The following is a 19,126-nucleotide window of genomic DNA, read 5'->3' as shown; positions in this document are numbered from 1 at the left end:
GGAAGGACGGGCATGCCAAGGTGGAGAATGTTCATTTTGGCTGTTCACCTATGAAAAGACTGTATTGAAAACTGGAAATGAGAAAAGGAGCTTTCATGGACATTGGTGAAAGATCCTGACCTGGCTGATAAGATCTGAGGGAGGAGAGTGGATGTCCATGGGAACACAGAATTTTCTTGGCCTCTTTTGTGGATTAGGATAGAGCTCAGACTGTGCACTGGTAAACTCTGGGGTAGCTGAATTTGTGGAGGCCAGAAAGTTCCTGCCAAATCCCCTCAAGTGAATTTTTGCCAAAAAATCAGTAAGACCAGCTGTTTCATCCCACGACTATGCTAACCACCACATAGACACCATCTGTGTATAATGAGGGAACACTCTGGTAAGGATTTTAAACTGAGTTATTATTCCACATGTTGTCTGGATTGGGTTGTGATTATAATTTTCATTTTTTTAGCAGAGCCATGGGAAATAAATGCTTATAAATGTAATAATTTGGGGCACCTGGGTGGCTTAGTCAGTTAAGCGTCTGACTCGATTTCAGCTCGGGTCATGGTTTCAGGGTTGTGAAATTGAGCCCTGTGTTGGGCTCTGCAGCGGGTGTAAGAGCCTGCTTGGGATTCTCTCTCTCTCCCTCTGCCCCTCCCCCCATACCCTTGCTCACGTGCCTGTGCTCGCATGCTCTCTCTTAAAAAAAAAAATGTACACACACACACAAAATAATTCATAAGAGAAGGCTCAAGCACAGGGGAAAGTAAGAGTCAGTTATGAATGAAGCTGGCATTAAGTGTTAAGAGCAGTGCAATATTGACTACTTTATAAAAGGAAAGCCTTAGGTGGTGAAAGACTAGATACTGAGGCTTTCTGAAAAGGAAATTTACTTATGTTCTCCCAGATCCCACTTGGCATTTGCTTGGCCTTTCCTTTGGAAGAGGAGTTGCTGATCTTATTGTTCTGATTTCATGTACAGATGAGGCCGGTGGACCTCTTTAGATCAAACACATAGGTGTGACTCTCTTCTGGTTTCGTCTCCTATTTGGCATCAGGGCAAGATGGCTTAGCTACCCTGCTGGCAGAAGCTGCTGGCAGAAGCCCAAGACACCCAATATTCACCTCTTTTCTCCCACCTGTGTGTACCCAGGGACACTGAACTCATTCTCTCCCTGCCCCCACAATGGCAGGTTGGAGGTAAGATTCAACTTTGAAGATTGGCTCTAGGCTTCTGTACCCAAGCCAAGGGGTTCCTACTGAGTTTATCAAAGAGTTGTATTTTGGGGGTTGGGGCCCAAGCCTGATGAATAAAGGAGTATGACATTGCATTTTCTTTGTCATTGGTACTTGAGCACACATAACCTCAACACCTAATAGAAAGGTGGGTAAGAGTTGGCTATTGTTGGTTCCTTGATTAAATGTTATCTAATGGCACCCAGATCCCCTTCTTACTTCTAATAGACATTGGCTGCAATGAAGTTGTGCTTCCATAATTAATGAATGAATCTAAGGGTCAGATTTCTTAAGGGTAAGAAATCCTAGGGAGGAATCTTTAACCCAGGAACTGAATAATCCTACCACCACTGATCTTTTAAGAAAGTCACCTGTAATGCTATCATTCATTGGGAACAACTTGGAGTCACTGGGACAGAAAAGGACCAAACCACATACAGTAATTAACACAAAGACTGGTGATTAATTTATTTTCTATTATGTCATTTGGGTTGCTTTCTATTGTAAGTAATAGAGAATCCAAATTCAAATGACTTAAACAATAAGCCATTTATTATCTGATAAAAAGGTTTAGAATTAGGCATGTCCAGAGTTGGCTAATTCAGCGGCTCTATGACATCATCAAAGACCCAGATCTTTCTTTATCCTACTCACTTACTCTCAGTGTGTTAACTTACGTTGTCTATCTTTTCTGCTAATATATGCCAGTTTTCTACAATCAAGTTAAACACAGAACAGTATCCAGAGGCCATAAGAGAAAGAGTCCTTCTTTATGGACCTTTTAAAGAATAAGGAGAACTTCTCCAGCAACCCCTTTCAGACTTTCCGTTCTGACTCATGTCCAGGCTTGTGTTGAATTCCCTATTCTAAACCATTAACTGATAAGAGAAAGAGAACTGATATAATTACCTCAGATAAATCGAGGCATTCTCTGAGCCTTGGGAGTGGCCCCCTCTCCTGAAGCACCCAGCTGCCTGAGAGCCAACCTCAACTGAGGTTCTGTAAAGAAAAGGGAAGGGGAGGAATTACCCTTGTTCTGCTATGAATGATGTCCAGTCACACTGTTAAATCTGGCACAACCCTAGCATAATTGTGAAGCAAGTCTGAACTCTCTCTAATGTGGAGGGATTCTGCATTGGTTTCCTATGGCCAGTGTAACAAATCACCACAAATCTAGCAGCTTAAAACAACATAAATTTAATATCTTATGGTCCTGGAAGTCAGGAATCCAAAATGAGTCGCACTGGGCTAACATCATGATATCCACTGGGCCGCATTCCTTCTGGAGTCTCTAGAGAAGAATGGATTTCCTTTTCTTCTCTAGCTTCTAGAGGATGTATTCCTTGACTTGCGGCCATCTTCAAAGCCAGTAACATGAGAGAGCATTCTTCTCATGCTGGCCTCTCTCTGGTTCTTTTTTTCTGCTTCCCTCTTCCACTAATGATCCTTGTGATTCCATGAGGCCCATTGGATGGGTCTCAAGGTCATATGATTGGCAACCTCAATTTCACTTGCAACTTTAGTTGACCTTTGCCATGACACCTAACATATTCTCAGGTCTGAAGAGTAGGTAAGACATCTTGGGGGTGGGGATTATTCTGACTACCACAGATACCTATTTTACCTCTCAGATGCTAAGAGCTCCTATGGTGGTGTCTATGGGAATGAACACAAGCTTTGGATTCAAAATTCACCTGCTTCACTTACACATGGTATATACACCGTATGGCTATGCACACTTTGACAAGTTAGAACTTCTTTAAGATTATTTCCTCATATAAAAATGAAATTCATATTATTTCAAAGGGTAGTTGCAAGAATTAATAAGACCTTATATAGAAAATGCCTAACACAGTGTCTAGCTAGGAATAGATCTTCAGTAAGATGACATCATCACCATTCTTTTCATCTCTGAAAGCCTATGAATATTATAACTATTGCTTCTGTTACTAAAGATATAGATTCTCGTGCTAGCCTTCCTGGCCATGTAATCATTGGTTGGCTATGAATTTTTTTTTTTTTTTGCGATTAAGTTTCTTATCTGTAAAATGGAGTAATAAAATCCTCTTCGTGGAAGAGGAAAGATGAAATCACACAGCATATATTTATTGCCCAGAGCAGTTCCTGATGCATGTCAAGTCATCAGTTGACTTTAGTTCACCTCCTTTCCTCAAAGCCTGTTCACGTGAAAGCTCCACAACTCATTCCTACCAAGGAGGTAGATCTCAAACTTCAGTGTACTGCAGAATCACTTAGAAAGTTTGTTTTTAAAAAACCACTTTTTGGGTCTTCCTTTAAGCCTATTGAGTCAGGCTTTTGGAATGGGGAGGGGTTTAGGTAGTGGGAATGAGGACACAAATAACTAACCAGACTTTACTGTTGTGTATTTCACAGAAATACTTGAATTTTCACATTGAACAAAACATGTTAAAGGGCTAACAAGGACATTTTAGGCCCCATTCAGAAGATAGAGGAGGTATTCTAAGGGAGATACTAGACCTTGACAATGTTTCTTTTTTTTTTTTTTTAAAGATTTTATTTATTTATTTGTCAGAGAGAGAGAGGGAGAGCGAGCGAGCACAGGCAGACAGAATGGCAGGCAGAGGCAGAGGGAGAAGCAGGCTCCCTGATGAGCAAGGAGCCAGATGTGGGACTCGATCCCAGGACGCTGAGATCATGACCTGAGCTGAAGGCAGCTGCTTAACCAACTGAGCCACACAGGCGTCCCGACAATGTTTCTTTAAAAAAAAAAAAAAGATTTTATTTATTTGAGAGAGGGTGAGAGAGAACATGAGTAAGGGGTAGGGGCAGAGAGAGAGAGGGAGAAGCAGACTCCTTGCAGGGCAGGGAGCCTGATGTGGGGCTTGATCCCAGGACCCTGAGATTATGACTTGAGTTGAAAGCAGCTACTTAAGTGAATGAGCCACCCACGTACCTCTAGATCTTGCCAATGTTTCTGAATTGGAACATATGTCAGGCCAGTAAGGCCTGATAAGGAGGAGAAAGAAGACCAGTGATTAAATTGAGTTACTTAAGAGTTCCTATGTCCTTATCAATTTTCCTTATCAACTTTGTCCTCATTATTGGGGAAAGTGGGAAGTTGGTGGTAAAACATTTAGCATTAGAGTACAGAGATTTCACATAGATGACCCTTGTTGATACTTCTTTGCTATGTGATAAAAAGTATTTAATATTATCTCATCATGTTCTTCACTCTACGACTACTTGATGGTGCTTTATGTGTCTTCCCATTAGGAATGTTCTCATACAAATGAAGAGAATGAAAGAGTGTAGAAAGAAGCTGAATGTTACCTTCTGTTCTTCTGCCTGCTCATCCCTTCCTGGCATGTAGCCTCCCTTTTTTTTTTTTTTTTTTTAGTTTTATTTTATTTTTTTCAGTGTTCCAAAATTCATTGTTTATGTACCACACCCAGTGCTCCATGCAATACGTGCCTCCTTAATACCCACCACCAGGATCATCCAAGCCCCTCTCCCTCCAAATCCCCCTCCCACCAAAACCCTTGGTTTGTTTCTCAGAGTCCACCGTCTCTCATGGTTCGTCTTCCCGTTTAATTTCCCCCAACTCACTTCTCCTCTCCCTTTCCCAATGTCCTCCATGTTATTCCTTATGCTCCACAAGTAAGTGAGACCATATGATAATTGACTCTCTCTGCTTGACTTACTTCACTCAGCATAATCACCTCCAGTCTGGTCCATGTTAATCCAAAAGTTGGGTAATCATCCTTTTTTTTTTTTTTTTAAAGATTTTTATTTATTTATTTGACAGACAGATCACAAGTAGTCAGAGAGGCAGGCAGAGAGAGAGAGAGGAGGAAGCAGGCTCCCCGCTGAGCAGAGAGCCCTGGGTAGGGGTCGATCCCAGGACCCTGAGACCATGACCTGAGCCAGAGGCAGAGGCTTTAACCCACTGAGCCATCCAGGCGCCCCGGGTAATCATCCTTTCTAATGGAGGCATACTACTCCATTGCATGTATGGACCATATCTTCTTTATCTATTTGTTCATTGAAAGGCATCTTGGTTCTTTCCACAGTTTAGCAACTGTGGCCATTGCTGCTAGGTAGGCTCCCATTTTTATTGCACACTGATCTCCACCCAAATAATAACTTCACTTTCAGTATGTAAATATACAGTGCTAAGACTTCAGTTTTTGTTGTTGTTGTTATCAGGAATATTAAATGCAAAGGAGCAAATTGCCTCATCCCAGATAATATCCAATAGACATTTTCTCAGGAATTTTTTTTTTTTATTTGACAGAGATCACAAGTAGGCAGAGAGGCAGGCAGAGAGAGAGGAAGGAAAGCAGGCTCCCTGCTGAGCAGAGAGCCCGATGTGGGGCTCGATCCCAGGACCCTGGGATCATGACTTGAGCCGAAAGCAGAGGCTTTAACCCACTGAGCCACCCAGGCATCCCAGGAAATTTTTTTTTTTTTTTTTAAACTACAAGCTTAAAAGGAGAAATTTAATCTACCCCTGCTATTGGTTATGTGTTTTGTTTTGTTTTCCTGGATGAAATGGGAGGCCAAAGTGTGATCAGGGAAAGGGACACTAAAGCCGGACTGACTGAATTCCCAGGTTTGTAGAATCAGAAGGGATTCTTGGTCTTCAGTTATGCCTGGCTGAAGATAGTGCATTTTCTTCTATGATGTATATGTCACTTTTCATTAATTCTGAGAGGCCTGTTCCTTTAGAAACCAGGGTAAACAGAGTAGTGTATTGGATTAGATCTCTACCGTGAATAAATTTATTTTCTAGCAAGTGTAAAAAATGAGCAAGGCCAAAACCCCCCAGAGCAGAAAATGTCACAGTGATTGCTAATACATTACTGCACAGAGAAAGGCCTAATAAAACCCCTATTAGGATGTCATACCTGCTTACGACTGAATTCTCCAGAAAGTTTATTTGATATGTCTAAGCCAATTATCAAAGTCTTAGTGATAAGAAGCAGCTCGCTGGGCCTGAATGTGTCAGAATAGAATGACTAAATTGTGGGAATTCATGGGCCTCTGCTTTGAATAATTAACTTGGCTCTTTGTAGAATGCATACACTTTGGAAACTAATTTTCTCTATGCACAAAGCATTTTGCCCTTGTGCTGCCTTTGAGAAGTAAACTGTTTAGCTGTAAGGTTATTCCCTTTTTCATTATGTTTGGTTCGAGCTTCCTTCCCTGTCTTTTGGCCCACCCTTCTGCTTGCTGTTTGTCTATTGGCATCATTTTGACTAGACCCACGTAGCCTTCAACCGGAAATAGAACACACAGCGATGACATTTCCTCTGAATGGAAATTAAGCCTTTGATTCGCAATAATATTATAATGCCTTGCCTGTTTTTGCGTTTCCTATGGCTAAAACGCCAACTTTATTTTTAAAGGATTTGAAGTTTTGGATGTCCCCCTCCACCGCCACACCCTAGAACAGAAGCAGAAGTGTTGGTTACACAAATAATTCTGTAGATAAAAACCAGAATTGATCTAAATTTATTTGGAATGACAAAGTCAGTGATTTGGACCAGACTGGGTAGCCAGTTTGTGCCAATAACCGGGCAAATCAAAGGGTCTTTTCTCCCTCAGAGGATGCTCCCCACAAAATGGACCAAACAGATACCGTGTTTTAGCAACGGGTAGACACCTGTTTCCCAATCTTTAAGTTGTGGCGTGCCGATGTATGGATTGCTGTGTGCACAGATGGGCCTCTTGTATTCCCACTCTAGCTCCAGGGTATATCCCCCAGCTGGTTTCATCAGTTACGTATTGAAACCATCCCGTTGCCTGGCTCCTTTAGAATCTGTCTGTCTGCCGCTGAGAGAAAGGAATTGCTAGAAAACACGGAGAGAGACCATCGGGCAATGGGTGCTTTGCTTGATTCATGATCTAGGACTTGACATTTCTTCTCAGCTACCTTTGTGAGGTAATTGTAGTTAGTATCTGGTGGCTGTACATCTGGCAAAATGGTCATGAAGATTAATGAGAATTTAAAATTCTTTGAAAGAAATACAGTGTTGTGTGTAGTCTCGAGTTATATTTATGGATGCCTTATTTCTGTGTAATAGAACAAGTTCCTTCCCACTCCGATTCAAAGAAACCTGCTTAAGATGACTGGCTTTCTTTCAGAAGCATTGAATTCCTCCGCCTCCTATGCTGAATTCTGGCCTGTACAGAGAGCTTCTAACACAGTCTTAGAGGAAGAATTAAACCTTATCTTAAAGTCAATTGCCAACGGGTGCCTGGATGGCTCAGTGGGTTAAAGCCTCTGCCTTCGGCTCAGGTCATGATCCCGGGGTTCTGGGATCGAGTCCCGCATTGGGCTCTCTGCTCAGCAGGGAGCCTGCTTCTTCCCCTCTCTCTGCCTGCCTGTCTGCCTGCTTGTGATCTCTGTCAAATAGATGAATAAAATCTTGAAAAAAAAAATCAATTGCCAAACTGAAGGTTCTGGATGTTGGCTGCTTTTCTTTTGCGTTCACACAAATAATCAGTAAGGTCTATGGAAAGGGCTTAGCACGATGGAGTTTGCTCTGAGGTAGATTGCTGAGGTAACCTCTGTGAGGACTGATTTTCAGTGTTCATAGCATTTGCCTAAATGGAATGGTATGTGACTGTGTGTGGAAAAGCATGCCAGTGTCTGTCCTCTTCCCATCTATGCTGATTTTAAAATGTCCTGTCTGGACTCTGAAGGTTTCTTGGAGTAACATTTTCTTCTCCACTTTTGTGAACACTGTTTGCCGAGATAGTGGGTACTTTAAAATCTCTCTCTCAGGAAAGAAACAAGGCAAAGAACAGAAGCCTCTGGATTCTTAACCACTGATAACTGTGTCCACAGGACTATGGTATGGTCCTCTACGGTGGTTCTCAAGGAGAGTGAAAATAGGAGCAAATGCTTGAAAATAAGATTAGTCCTTCTTATTTAAAAATGAACTTGCAGGGGCGCCTGGGTGGCTCAGTGGGGTAAGCCGCTGCCTTCGGCTCAGGTCATGATCCCAGGTCCTGGATTCGAGCCCCACATCGGGCTTTCTGCTCAGCGGGAAGCCTGCTTCCTCCTCTCTCTCTCTGCCTGCCTCTCTGCCTACTTGTGATTTCTCTCTGTCAAATAAATAAATAAAATCTTTAAAAAAAAAATGAACTTGCAGGGGGAGGTTGGTGGTGATGGTCATAAAAAGCAAATAAGAGATGATAAGATGTCAGAACTCCAAAAACGAGTGATGATCACTGCTCTGAGAACTTACTTTCTAAAGAAAGCCTCCTACATCTGCACAAGTGTCTCTTATACATATGCTAATTCGCTCCACTGATAATTTTAGCTTTTGGTTTGTTTTCTTCCTGTCATTGTTTTATGTTCTTATTTGCTAGACTTCATATGCACATCTGGGGAGGAACACACTTGCTTATCATCAAGTCTGGGGTGGGGTATGTTGGGAATACGTAATAGTCCTTTGCACTAGATGTTCCCTTTCACGAAGTAGAATTTGGTGAATGCTTTTGAATAATAGCAGTTTTGGGTGAATGGAAGGGAGTACAGTATAGATTTATATCTCCATTTGCCTTAAAGCATTTAAATATTTCTGGACATAATGACTTACAAATTCTTTCCTCTCTTCTCTAAATAGATCATGTTAAAATGAAATATTTGAAGTGTGGCATGGCAGTGGATTCCTGAGGCTTTTATCATTGGGCTCCCTTTGCACCTGGAAATAGAGAAACGCTTCTCTCCTACTATGGCTGTAACAAGGTTTCTTAGGTCATGCCTAAAGCAGCTCTCAGAGGCCGACGAAAACCTTGCGTTGAAAACAGGCATAGCTCACCCAAATTCTTTGAGAATATGACTTATCAGATGGCATCGAGGCACACAAATCCACATGCCGAGCCCTGCCCTTAGTACAACATGGATCTAGTGGTTCTTCTATCTGCCTAGGTCTTGCCTCTCTTGGAGAGCTAAGTCGGCCTCCTGGGTTTCTCATCCTTTGCTTGGTTGCCCCATGGAGACTCTCAGCACCGTATTTCATTCCTCTTTCTGACTGGTTATTCTTATCGTTCTCAGCTCTTCCCACTTTCTGACTTGGTCCCTACTTACTTTATTATTTCATTTTCTACCCCAACTCTCCTTCTGCCCTCTAGCTCCTGAACTTAAATTCCATTGGCTGAATCCAGCCAGAAGGCAAGGGTGCCCACTGAGGCTGTCCATGTGGGTTAGCCTCCTAGGTCACTAAGCAGGCTGCGAAAGTGTGAATAATGAACCTGGAGAGGCCAATGGAAGATATCTAGCCGATGGGACAAAATGCCCAGCATGCAGAAACTATTTTTCTTCAGACCCTCTGTCTACTCTTGCTTTCATGTATAAAATTCTAAGCACAATTATTTTCTCTTTCTCCTGTTATTTATTTTTTTGGTTACCATTTCTCAAAAGACCAGAGTGCTCAGAGTATATAATATATGTTGATTATTATCTGAAGACATTCAGATATCTAGACCTTGACTCTACTCAAAAAAAGTTTTCTGCTTCCTCATCTATACTCAGTGACTTCCTTGCTGAGGGTCAGTGTTATAGCATCTTTCTAAAGTAGCTGTCTCAGTGAAAAATCACTTTATAGCAGGTTGCTTTTGCTGTATAAGACCCTCCTAGGATTTGGTAAAGTGGAATTTACTTGGAGGAAGACAGCATTCTCAGCGATCCCAAGAGATGAGGGTTATCGCTTCTGTGATGGGTACCTCTTCTGCCTGAGAAATGCTGACTGGAATTCTTTTCATTCTTTTAGTTTTAAGACTTTTCACATGTATCTTTACATAAATAGGCTTGGCATATTTGACTTCAAACTTCTAGAAAAGTCCCACTCTGTCATTTTGCTTTTATTTATTTTTAAAATTTAATTAAGACAACTTTGGTCTTAAGGTACATTAGTTTGCTTGAGTTTTAGTCTGACAATTGTTTATGAAAGTATCATTGAGTCAGAATTTTCCAGGGTAGTGGTTTGCTTAATTAAGTTCACTAGAAGTTTATTTATTTTTGTTTGTTTTCTTGCAAGGCAAATATTAAAACAACGGGGGAATAGGGAACGCTGAAGTCATGTTTGTTTTCATGGCACTGCATCCTAAACTAAACCAGTCTCATTTCGATGACTTGATTTTTCAGTGGTTGTGTATGTTGGGGTGACTGGTGAGCTCTTTGTCTTTTGAACAAAATGGTCTTCGGGAAAGTTGATCTAGGAGTTTGAATGAAATTGTGATATGGAAAAAGAAAGGGGAATTTTAGATTTAAGGTTAGGTGATATGCCACAAACAAGTAAGTAACATTAGGAAGTGTGTATACTCGGGAAAAAAGGGAAGGAAAAACAGAAAATTTTGATGTGTAATATTTGCATTTTAACGTTTGTGTATTTACTGTAATAGCTCTCATTTGTCCTATTACATTGGTTTGCTTTCTTATAGTTTCTTTCTACTTTGGAGACACCATTTTTTTAATGAAATCCTAACCAGGCCCTGTGTTTTAAAAAAAATTCCATATTTATCAGTCAGATATTATTCTACAAGAAAGATGTAGATTGCTCTACAAAAAAATGCTTTTTTTTTTGTTTTTGTTTTCTGTTGTTTACTGTTTTTTTTCTTAAGATTTTATTTATTTATTTGACAGAGATTTAGAGAGAGAGAGAGAGAACATGAGCAGGGAGGAGAGGGAGAAATAGGCTCCCCTTTGAGCAGGGAGCCTGATGCAGGGATTAATCCCAGGACCCTGGGATCATGACCTGAGCCAAAGGCAGATTCTTAACCAACTGAGCCACTCAGGTGCACCTTTGTTTACTATTGTTGGTAATAGGTTATGGGAGGAAAAAAGTCCCGAGATTGTCATAACAAAGGAGATGGGAGGGAATGAAGAAAAAAAGATGGACTTTTTTTCTTTTCAAATTTTATTTTTTTTTCATTTCTTTAAATTCTATTAGTTATGATGTATTATTGGTTTCTGAGATGTAGATGTCAGTGACTCATCAGTCTTATATAATACCCAGTGCTCATCAATGTCCATCACCCTGTACTCTGTCCCTCTACTTCACTCCCCTCCAGCAACCCTCAGTATATTTCCTATGCTTAAGAGTCTCTTACGCTTTTTCTCCCTCTCTGATTTCATCTTGTTTTATTTTTTCCTTTCTCCCTCTATGATTGTCTGTTTTGTTTCCTAAATTCCACATATCAGTGAGATCATATAATAATTGTCTTTCTCTGACTGACTTATTTCAATTTGCATAATACCCTCTAGTTCTATCCACATCATTGCAAATGACAAGATTTCTTTCCCTTTTTTTGATGGCTGAGTAGTATTCCAGGAACAAATGCTTTTAAAGATAGTCCTAAAATATTAGACTAGAACTCTGTAAGAACCTAAGGGTTGGGAAATTTGCTTGGAGTTTGTGATGAATGTTATCCGCACCACATATAGTTCATATAACTCCAATTTGGAAGATGGTCTAGCTGAATACATATTATAATGGATAGCATTGGGTTGGGTTGTTTTAAGATGGCAAGACTGAACACTGACTTTATATGGGGACTTTTTTTTTTAATAAATCAATAACTAGCTCTAATCTTTTTTTTTTTTTAAAGATTTTATTTATTTATTTGACAGATAGATCATAAGTAGGCAGAGAGGCAGGCAGAGAGAGGAAGGGAAGCAGGCTCCCTGCTGAGCAGAGAGCCCGATGTGGGGCTGGATCCCAGGACCCTGGGATCATGACCTGAGCCGAAGGCAGAGGCTTTAACCCACTGAGCCACCCAGGCGCCCCATGACAGGGACATTTTAAGTGATGTGGCAGGAGAATTCTCTCAGCGCTTTAGCAGAACAGATAGGGCTTTCTTAGCCTGAGAAAACTCTCCTTATGGACTTGGCTAATTCCTAGGAAGCTCTGCATCAAAGGTTCTACTCTTACTCTAGAATCTTATAGCATGAGCTTTGGGTATTTAACCTTACGGATGCATCTTATTTTCCTTTAACCCCCTTTCTACATGTATTTATTAAATTTTGTATTAAGAAAGGATTTGTGTGAGTGGAGAGTCTTGCCTAGGAATATGATCATGCAAAGCTTCTGGGTTCTATTTTGTGCTATTTCATAGAAAATCGGAGTTAGAGTCTAATCCTTCATAGGACGGACAAATGATGTGGCATCAGAACAAAGCTAGTAAGTTCACAGTGTGGATTTTGTGCTCTATTTAAATTAAATCCAAATCTTCCATGCTTATTAAAAATGAAGCTCTCTTCCCCTTTGGAATCAAATACAGTCATAGCTACTCTCTTCTTGGGATCTAAGGAAGAATGGCAAATTCTCAGCCCATTTGCTTCTTAAAGCATTTTTGAGTGCATGTTTTAAAAAAAACCAAATAGGAAATCATCATTGACTAATTAAAAATTGGATAGCGAAGGATTTTTTAAAAAATCATTTCCCATTAAAGATACATATATATCCATGTATCATTGATCTTTAATATTGAACATTATCTGCTTTGTGACAGTTAGATGATCACTGTAGTGACCTGTAGGAAGTCAGGTTTACCAGGTGAAGACAGACTAAGGATCAAAAAACAGAGAATATCATGAGCAAATACGAGTTTTCTTAGGCATTGTTCTATCTGATACAGGGATAAAAAACATCACAAAATGAAACGAGAAAAAATTGCATCCTCTTGTGGGACGCTGTTTCAAACAAGTAGGAGCAGGAGGGCGTTCAAATCTGGGAGGCCCATCTGGGCTGCAGCAGTGGGGCTGAATCACCACTTCTCTTATCTTTAAATAAGTTCTCCATCTAGAAGCTTTTGTAAAGCTAGAATGCTGTTTGTTTATTTAAGGAAACTCATTAGGTATGGACTCTACACATATCCCTTAGCAAATCTGAGACAATCTTGCTCAGAGCCTTCCAGAATTTATTTTCCTTTTTAAATCTGCGAACAGATCTAGTGGATCTGGTTTCCTATTTCCTCCTCCTGGACATCTATTGTCAGTCCAGACTATTTGACCGCTTTCCTCTACTCCAGACGGTCACAAAAGCACTTAATTTCAAGCAGGTGGGATTGCTCAGCTATCCTGCCAGTGTTTAGGACGGTCAGGTTCTCGGTTTTCCTTGTGCTCTATGGTCAAGGTGCTTATCTGCTATGACTCTTGTTGGTTCACTCACTAGAGCAGGTAGGAATGACCAGAAATCCCCTTGCTCTCAGTGCTCAGGTATGACTCATGACCATGAATGAGGACCAGGATGGCCGGTGTTTCTTCGGCTTATGGCCCATAGTTCTGTTACCCTTGTAGCTTCTTGACAAGCAGCAGGTGCTTAGCAGATCCCAGTTGCACATATAAATGTGCATTGAGGCCCTCGCAAAGTGTGACTAATTCTTTATGTCTTTAATCATATTGCAGTTTTGCACCTATTTGTATGATTGACTGTTGTCAACTTTAGCTACACTTTGGAATCACATGGAGACTTTTATAAAATATTCATGCATGGACCTCACCTTCAGAGATTTTGATTTGATTGGTCTGGGGTTTTCTGTGCACTGTGGATTGTCAAAACTCCCTGGGTGGTTTTGTAACCAAGGTAAAGATCTCCTGTGATAGGCTGTATACTCCGTTCCATGGAGGAGCACATCTTTTTCTGCTCGCCGTAATATCCCAGTACCTCATTTACTGCTTAGCATCTACAGGTGCTCAATAAACGATTATTGATTGAATGAATGAAAATTTGAAAACATGGTTTCTTCTAACTCTCAAGGACAGAACAATAAACAGATATTAAATGAATAGAGCTTTTTCTGAAGATGGTTCTAGTGTGTTACCTGTGATCAAGCTCAGATGGCCACGGCCTGGCCTTCCAAGACCCCACCCCCAAAACATCCAGTGATCATCTCAGGGACCACAGGTCTCCTGGTCTCTGGGAGTTTTACAGCCGCTACTCAATGCTGGCCTAATTCAGGATGGATGGTCTGGTGGTTGAGTGGATAAAACTCTTGCAAAAAGAGATTTTGAAACTTAACAGCTCTTTCTTTAAACTTCTAATCAAAAGGAAAATGTTCAAGCTTGAGATTTTGTATGAAAAGCTGCTTGACTGTTAATTAGGTGAACATTAGGAGGGAAAAAAAAGAAGAAAAAAGAAAGTGGTATCCTCAGTAAATGAGGAGAAAAATGCTTGCACAGTAGTAGATCAGCAGGTAATTGAAAGATGAGAAAAAATGAGCGGGGGGAAATTCAAGACTAGGGTTATGTGATTGACCAAGAAATGCAAATTTTCTTTCTTTCTTTCTTTCTTTCTTTCTTTCTTTCTTTCTTTCTTTCTTTTTAAAGAAAAACCTGAGTTCTTATTTTTTACAGTGTCTTTTGGAGATGATTGAATTTAAGTGAAACGTAGGGCAGTTGGAAAAAGATACAAGTTGAGTGGTAAGAGTTAGAGCTGAAATGTGGATTCTGATCCTCCAGCACTTGGCTGTTTTGCTGGGTGACCTTGAAGTTTGCTGGGTGACCCTTGGTGGCTCCTGCCCGTTCGCCTTCACGGCTCCTGAAATGTTAAGTCAGCACCTGGCTTCAGTCTTGCAGCTGTGTCTGATGAAGAAAGGGCAACAGTGTGGCGAGCCCTGGGAGGAAAGGCTGCTACCAGGGGTTACCTGCCACACCAGCACGGAAGGAACGTCAACACAAAACGTTTGCCTCTATAGCTTATGAGATGGGGGTTGTCATTCAGAGGCCGGCCCCTAGCCAGCTCTTCCACCTTCTTCCTCTCTCTCTTAAAGATGTGAGAGGAAGACTTACCCAGGCATTTCTTCAGTATTGGACAATGCACTAGTCTCATAAATGAAATGAAAATGAAAACCCTTCATGCAGTCATCCTTAGGATCAGCAGCGTTGAAACTGTACAGCCTACAATCTGGAGAACATCATGTGTCTGCTTACATGTCTCCATGGAGAGAAGCTTCATTTAGGGGGCTTGGGGGAAGGGGTTTGCTTTGGATCTTTTTTTAAACAATGTCATTCTGTTCATGTGGCATTTTTGCTTGAAATTCTTCAGTGGTTCCCCTTTGCCTATGGAAAAAGTCTTAAAGTGTTAGCAGGGGTAATATTGAATATTTTAAAGTTTTTTTTGTTTTGTTTTGTTTTTTAAATTTGGGGGGGAGAGAGAGAGAGCGAGCACAAGTTGGGAGGGGGGAGGCAAAGAAGCAAACTCCCTGCTGATCAAGGAGCCCATGTGAGGCTCAATCCCAGGACCCCGAGATCATGACCTGAGCTGAAGGCAGACCCTTAACCAACTGAACCATCCAGGTGCCCTGATACTGAGCATTTTGAACAATGATATGGCATCAAAATGCACCCAAGTGTAGAACTGGAGAGGAGAGTGTGGGATCCTGGTCCCAGACATTACTCTTTAGCTGCTGACTTGTGAGGAGGTCTAAAAGTCCCAGTGTGCAGACAGTGTGTCCAGAGTGGAGGATGGCAACCGGGGCCCCTCCAACTGATACGGAAGCATTTGGATTTTGTGATGAGGCACTGTAACAAGCCGGCTGTGGACTCAGCTTCTTAGCTGATGTGACAGCGTCTCCACCGTCTGTACCTAGCCTACCTCTGGCTTGTCTGCTAATTTTCTTTCCTGATGCTTCATTCTCTTGTTCTGGTGTCATAATTGCAGTTTCCTGAATGTGCTCCATGGTTTCCCATTTTTGTGCCTTTGCACATACTATTCCCTCTCCTGGGATGTTCTTCCTCTCCTCAAATTTCTGAAAGATCCCTTCATCTTCCTTCGAGGCCTTGCTCATTTGCCCCTTCTCCCTCCACCCCAAACCAGCATTTTTACTACTCCCCCCTTGTCTGTGTGTCCTGGCCCTATAATCGTAGACCTCACACTGAAATGTCAATTATTTATCTGCACGTCTCACTCTCCACTAGCCTACAAATTCTTTTCAGGGTATAAATGAGACGTGTGATCCACATTTCGTGTCCTGGAATGGAGAAGGTAGTTGATAAATACTTGTTTGGTGAATTCAGTGAACAAATTATTTTGTGTAAATGGAGAACCAGGGCTCCGCATTCTCTTGTAAGGATGTTTGTAGAGTTGGGGTCTCTCCCCACCCCTGCTTATTTTTCTCCTCAGTAGTATCTCATGTAGGTTCAATAATACTACATCTTTTAATCTTCCTCCAGAGGACTTTTCTCCTCTTTCTAGTCTCTGTTGCTCTGCCTTTTTGGCCTTCATGTATTTTCTGTCCATTATTTACAAAGTGTGAGGGCAAGGACCCAACAGAGAAGACACTGAAGGTGTAAGCTGATGAATGGAACATTGGAAGGCTGGTCTTGGAGTCTTTGCAAGTCACTCACACTCCTTTTCCTTTTTTTCCAAATGATGGTACTTCATAGTTGACTCAATTTGTCTACTCCGACTCCTGCCAGGATTATTTGTGACTTAGTCCTTGTTTGTCTCCTCCCATCTTGTACTTATCCATGTCCAGTTCCGTCCCCAAATGCTTCAGCTTTATCAGGCCTTTTAAAAAATTATTATTATTTTTAAATTTTCTGCTTTTAGAAGGTGCATGTCCTGCTTGTCAAGCCCACTTTGGCTTTTATTCTTATCTTTCATGGTATCTGCAGTCAGTCCTGTCTCATTTGGTCACATATTTGGATTTGAGCAGCTTATTCTAATAGAAGTTGTCTGTTTGTTGGCTGGATTGATTAGAATAGGGACTATAGCTTTGGTAGTCTCTGCAGACATATCGAGTTAGATGTTCATAGTTATGTTCACAGAGTGTGGTAAAACCAATGAAACACTGCTCTTCTACCATTTATTCAGTAAAGTAGTGGGGAAAAAAAATGGTGGCGAGGAGGATGGACAGAAGTTGGGAGAGCGTAAGGGTAGGCACTCAAGCCGGGTTGCCTGGGTTGAAATGATCTCTGCCACTTCTTAGCTGTGTGACTCTAAGTTGAGCATGTCACTTTGCTGAGCCTTAGCTTTTCATGTGTTTCATGGTGATAATAACATTATTTACCTCATGGGAATTTTGTAAAAATCAAATGTGTTAATGCTTGCTCATAAAGCACTCAGCACTATTTCTGGCATGTAACAAATGGTCAACGAAGTTAACTATTATTAATTAGTGCCTTTAACAGATGAATTTACTATTGATTTCCCAAAAGACATCTTTGTTTGAGTGTGGCTTCTCTTTCTTCCCCCTTTCCTTAACTCTGTCTTTAGGTAGAAATCCTTTTTTATTTTTCCAGATTTTAAAAAATTTCTTCATGAGAGAGAGCGAGAGAGCCCACAAGTGGAGGGGAGAGGCAGAGGAAGACAGAGCTGAGCCGGGACCCTGATTCGGGGCTTGATGCCAGGACCCGGAGATCATGACCTGAGCTGAAAGCAGACACTTAACCAACTGAGCCACCCAGACGCCTCTAGCTAGAAATCTTAAGAGTTAATATGTGCATCTTTTACATGAAGGTGATGGCCCAGATTGGTCCTTTTCCAAATGATACTCCACAGAGAAGATGTAGGAATTCCTCGAAGGCCCCTCCAGAGGGGCTGGGAAGGCACAAGTCCTGTGGACGTGGCATCGGTGGACATAGCCACACAGCCCTACCTCCCGTCTAAGAGAGCAAGCTCCCATTTATCTGTTTTACATAGTGCACTTTCCCCCAAGTGTTTGTTGAAGCAAAGAGAACTTGAAGCTAGAGAAGTTAGAAAGCTCCCTTCCAGCCTGAAAATCAGTGATTTTGAATGTAAAACATAATGATAATTTGATTCTTACCATGATTTTGTAAATGCTGAATTAATGATTTGGGGGAATCATATTACACGTTCCCTTATCCACTGATGTAATAATTTAATAAAATAGATCCTAATCCTATTTAGTTAGCTTCCTTCTGTTGTTCTTAGTCTGCTTTGAGAGGACTGTCAAATTGAATTTGCTGTCCTTCGTGTTTGCCAAAGTTTATTATTTCAATTTACGGCAGCAGAGATGTTATAACCTGGTCTTTTATGTACTCTGTTGTGTTAGCTCTGATATTGTGCCAATCTGCACAAGAGAGTAATTATGGACTGATGGGCCTTTCTTTGCTTTCTGAAAAAGTGACGGGCAGGGCTTTCTGAAGCCTAGAGGGTTTATGTGCTGGAGGCAGAATTGAGACTGGAATATTTAATCCGCTTTTCTTATCCATAAATACCTTTAACCTCCCCCACCCCACCCCCAACAAAACACTATTTTAAATATTTTTGCAAAGCCACCAATAGGCTAATACCAAGTAAAGCATGGGTTGTATTTGAGAAAAGATGCTTTGAAAAGAGATGGATAAGATCAAGCTCTAAATGCATTTAGTGTATTAGCCGTAAAGTGGGCAGAGCTGGGTTGGTAATGCTACGGGAACATTCAGGGAAAGATTCAGAATGTGATCTTAGAAACCCCATGTGGAGGCTCCTCTTAATGTCTACAATGTATTCTATAGCTCTTCTGCTAGATTATCTGCTGTCTTTAAGCAGGCTCAGGCTCTGCCTGTCCTGTATATAGCATACTACGGATCCCTAGTGCTTAAGGTCACCAGTGTGATCACAGATGAAATAACCGGAAGAATCATTTCTTAATAACACTTCAAATGATAATGGCAATAGAGGTTTGTTGTAAAAAGTTCTACTCTTGCAAACATTCATAGCAAAATTCCTGGTTTTCTCTTTTTTATTCCCTAAATCCCATTCCTCAAGGTAACCACAGTAATAGTTGAAAGTAGACCCATCCAGAGTTTTTTCTTTGTGTACACACACACACACACACACACACACACACTCTCTCTCTCTCTCTCTCTCTCTCGGAAGTACATACAAATATAGAAATAAAAATACACACGTATATATGTATGTAACACACATACATAGTTTAGAAATGTAAGTGGGATCTTCTT

The sequence above is a fragment of the Lutra lutra genome, chromosome 13 (assembly GCF_902655055.1).
Source record: "Lutra lutra chromosome 13, mLutLut1.2, whole genome shotgun sequence".
Lineage (NCBI taxonomy): Eukaryota > Metazoa > Chordata > Mammalia > Carnivora > Mustelidae > Lutra > Lutra lutra.
The sequence above is the reverse complement of the archived record's forward strand: the minus strand, read 5'-3'. Positions refer to the sequence as shown.